The 5,000-nt window shown below is 39.4% G+C and overlaps 1 protein-coding gene across 1 annotated transcript in view; it reads left to right on the top strand.

Annotated features, from left to right (window-relative positions):
* Nucleotides 1–3,888: 3,888 nt before the first annotated feature.
* LOC106873791 (leucine-rich melanocyte differentiation-associated protein) overlaps nucleotides 3,889–5,000 on the top strand; it is a 25,334-nt gene continuing 24,222 nt past the window's right edge. The window contains exon 1 of the mRNA XM_014921301.2: nucleotides 3,889–4,376. The gene's annotated coding sequence lies outside the window, so the exon portion shown is untranslated. The remainder of the gene's footprint in view (nucleotides 4,377–5,000) is intronic.

Here is a 5,000-nt window from a genome sequence, read left to right as displayed (position 1 = left end):
CAGATCTACCTATCATATACAGGTCTTCCTCATGGTTCATATGTACATACGTGACTTGGAGGAGATTTGACTGCCATTTCTATTATATCTAGTGGAGGCGCAATGGCCCAGTGGTTAGGGCAGCGGACTCGTGGTCATAGGATCGCGGTTTCGATTCCCAGACTGGATCAACTGGAACCCTTGACGTAAGTGACGGAGTGCCAACAACTATTATATCTAGCTATCATATAGAAGTCTCCTTCATTAGTTCCTACATTGCCAGTGGCACATAAAAGCACCTACTACACTCTCAGAGTGGTTGGCATTAGGAAGGGCATCCAGCTGTAGAAACTCTGCCAAATCAGATTAGAGCCTGGTGTAGCCATCTGGTTTCACCAGTCCTCAGTCAAATCGTCCAACCCATGCCAGCATGGAAAGTGGACATCAAACGACGATGATGATGATGATATGCATGTACATACCTAAAAGTGTAGGGCGTGATTCGAGGGAGATTTTGGCTGCTGTTTTTAAGAAGCTTATCGACAATGCTGAAGGTTCTCACGTTGGCTTTGTGGAACAGTGTGTGGTGTTGATGGTGCGATAGGGATCAGGAGGGGGGGGAGGAAACAAACTCAGAGAAGACTCGAAGGGTGAGAGAGACAAGAGGGGGAAAGGACAGAGTGATAGAAAGTTGTTAAAAATGCAAGCCATAATTATATATACACATGGGTTAGGCATTAGGTAACACGATGTAGAGGGGCTGTGGAGGTCTTAAATATAGGGTGGTATGTGTGTGCATGCCTATGTGTTTATATATATATATATATATATATATATATATATGTGTGTGTGTGTCAGTGTGTGTTTCTGAATATATGTGTATGTACGCATGCACACACACACATACGTTACGAAAGTACTTGTCTGAATGAAAGATGAGTGCTCCTTGTGGCTATGAGTTGTTTTAAGACTTATTTCTAGCAATACTGGTGCTGGCTAGTGTCCTCAGTGATTTTACTGATGTACATACTTCTGCCTTTGGGTTGTAAAATTTCAAACAAGCCACCCTTATTATATATATATATACATATATATATATATATATAAAGGTCCAGGAGTGGCTGTGTGGTAAGTAGTTTGCCAACCACATGGTTCTCGGTTCAGTCCCACTGTGTGGCACCTTGGGCAAAGTGTCTTCTACTATAGCTTCGGGCTGACCAAAGCCTTGTGAGTGGATTTGGTAGACTTTAGTCAAACAAATCGACTGCAGGACTTATTCTTTGTAAGCCCAGTACTTGCTCTACTGGTCTCCTTTTGCTGGACTGCTAAGTGACAGGGACGTAAACACACCAACATAAGTTGTCAAGCGATGGTGAACAGGGCAAACACAGACACAAATAACAAATGCATACATACATATATATATATATATATATATATATATATATATATATATATATATGATGGGCTTCTTTCAGCTTCCATCTACCAAATCCACTCACAAGGCTTTGGTCAACCCAGGCTATATCGGTAGACACTTACCCTGGAACTATGTGGTTGGGAAGTAAGCTTCTTACCACACAGCCACTACTGTGCCTATATATATATGTGTGCATATATTTATGTGTATACATAAATATAATGAGATTATAATTTCAGTCTCCATTGTTCAACACCTACATATTAAATCTAAGCAGTTGTGTAGAAAATGGAGGGGAGAAATATGTGAATGTTTGTGTGTGTGTGTGTCTTTGTGGGTCAGTGGGTAATTATGTGTGTGTGTGTGTATATATATATAGATTTACATATGGGAGTGTGAGTCCATGATAGTGTGTAAAGTGTGCATTTTTGTGTGTGTATATGAGCATGCATTTGATGTGTGCTTACATATGCACATTTGTGTCTGTGTATAGATCTATCTATATCTATCTAGCCATATATAAATATATACATATACAGACACACACACACATATATATACATATATGAATACATGTATATATATATATATATATATATATATATATATATATATATATATATATATATATATATATATATATACTTATGCATACACACACATACATATATATATATATAAATATATGTATAAACATATACATATATATATGTGTGTGTATATATATATGCATACACACACACACATATATAAATATAAATATATGTATAAATATAAATATATGTATAAACATAAATATGTATATAATATATACATATTTATATATACGCACATACATATATATAAATGTGTGTGTATATATATATATATATATATATATATACACATGAATGTTTGTGAGAGTGTGTCTATGTCTATGTGCACGTGTTCATGTGTGTGTGTGTAATTGTGGTTGTGTGTGTGTGTGTGTGCACAGGCATATGACAGTTGGGTCATCACATGCCCTGCTTGAAAGGAATTAAGCTCCTCCCAGCTGTTTTACTGTTGACATGTGCCTCAGGGATGGAGCAGGGAAGAGGGTTATTTACGGTAGTGGTGGGGGGGGGTTGTTGAGTGGAGCAGGGATCGGTGGTGATGATGGTAGTGTTAGTGATTCATGTGGTGGTAATGATGGGGGGGGGGGCAGCTGAAGTCGATTTGGTGATGGTGGTCATAATGATGTTGGTGATGGCGAAGGTGGTGATGACGATGGGGATGATGTTGGTGATGGTGGCGTTAATGGTGATGGTGGGTTCTGATAGGACCCTGTGGAGGAGCTACCAAAAGACTCTACCCCAAACTGCTGGCTAGAAACCTAGGAGCAGAGGAAGAACAAGCTTGTTGGGAAATATCCATAGTTTCTGTTGGCCATCCTTGGGAATTCATCGGGGAAAGTGTAATGACGATTGCTTCTGACAGGAAGGTCTGAGGAGGTCGCTGAAGATTCTACCACCATGACCCTTCCAGGAGTAGTGGGCAGAGATGATGGGTCATTGTTTTAATGTTTAAATTTCGTTAATTGTAAGGGTGAAATAAAATTCATTGGGGCAAATTTTCTACAGTGGGATATCCTTCCTGTTCAAATCCTCACCTGTTTCCAAGCAATGTAATACATAATCACACACACACACACGTGCGCAGATGGAGATTATCCCTGTCACATTATATATCGTTTGTCCTTTATCTTTTACTTGTCATTAGACTGTGGCCATGCTGGGGCACCACCTAGAAGAATTTTCAATCAAGTGAATTGAGCCCAATGCTAATGTTTTTTAAAGGGGACACTAACTTCCGTCGCCATGAATGTTGCACAACTGTCTCCAGTTATATTGGGCAAACTGTATGTCGTATCAATAGCTAGCCATAAACTCTGGTCGGAATCTTTCTTCCAGTATGTTAATATTGTTGTTGTTAAGGCAGTGAGCTGGCAGAACGTTAGCACGTCGGGCAAAATGCTTAGTGGTATTTCCTCTGTCTTTATGTTCTGAGTTCAAATTCCGCCGAGGTCAACTTTGCCTTTCATCCTTTCAGGGTCAATAAATTAAGTACCAGTTGCGTACTGGGGTCGATGTAATCAACTTACCCCTTCCCCCCAAATTTCAGGCTTTGTGCCTACAGGAGAAAAGATTATCATCATCATCATCATCATTATTATTATTATTATTATTATTATTATTATTATTAAAGGCGGCGAGGTGGCAGAATCGTTAGCACGTCGGGTGAAATGCTTAGCGGTATTTCGTCTGCCACTGCGTTCTGAGTTCAAATTCCATAAGCATAATACATCATAAACACACACACACACACACACACGCATACATACACGCAGGCCCGTACACACTCATGCACACACAAACACACGCACGCACGTACACACTCGCACACACACACACACACACAACGCGCGCGCACACTCACACATATACGCACTCACAAATATACACATACATACGCACACACCCACACACACACACACACACACATGCACATCGTCAATGAAATCTCACTAACACCCACAAGTGTAATACACAAACACACACACATCCCTCTCCCCTATCTTTCTCTCCCTCTTTCTTTTATTCTCTCTCTTTCTCCTCTCACTTTTCCCCCTCTCTCTTTCACTATCTCTATATCTCTCCCCTTCTCTCCCTCCCCCTATAATTAGTCAGTGGTGTCTCACTACCTGGCTGGTTAGTCGGCTGGTCGTTTCGTTCATTAATTGTCGGGCTGGTTGGCAAGTTGACAGTTCGGTCGTTCTCTTAATTTGTTCATTTTTTTTTCTTCTCCCATTTTACATTTTCCCCTTTTTTTTTCTTTTTATCATATTATTATTATTTTATTATTACGTCCACCGAATTTTATCAACTTCGACACCCACAGAGCACAGCAAAACGTACCATGACTGCTAAAGATGTCACATGAAACAACAGCCTCTCATGTAAGTCTTCCGCCTTTTCTCTTGTTTGCTCTGGTTAAAATAACAAACTTTGATATTTGTTTCACCTTTCTTTCGCTATGGTGGTGGTGGTCACGTTGGGACGGAGAAAGGACTTTGACGTGTAAAATACTAACTAGTCATGGCAAAAAAATAGTAGCCAAGTCTTTCCCTCAAATCACATCGAACTGTCTTCTGTGTGTGTGTGTGTGTGTGTGTGTGAGCTAATGAAGGAGACCGCTACATGGTTGATTGACTTGGTAGAAATAGCTACCAAACCGCCCTCAAATCACATCCCACTGTCTAATGTATGTATGTAAGAGCCAATGCGGGAGACCTCAATGTGGTAGATAGATCTGTTAGAAATAGCAGTTTAATCGCCCTCAAATCACACCTTACTGTCATATATATATATATATATATATATATATATATATATATAATCCAAATAATATATGAGTATATGCGTATATACGTACATGTATGTACATACCTACATCTACATGTATATATAGATGCATATCTGGGTACAGGACGTAGCAAAAAAACGTGGACAAATTGATAAACGGAATACAGAAAACACACAGGCCACATGGAGAACATTTCCTTCATCTATATATATATATA

Source organism: Octopus bimaculoides, chromosome 28 (genome assembly GCF_001194135.2).
Source record: "Octopus bimaculoides isolate UCB-OBI-ISO-001 chromosome 28, ASM119413v2, whole genome shotgun sequence".
NCBI lineage: Eukaryota > Metazoa > Mollusca > Cephalopoda > Octopoda > Octopodidae > Octopus > Octopus bimaculoides.
Note: the sequence above shows the minus strand (reverse complement) of the source record. Positions and strands in the feature narration are given on the sequence as shown.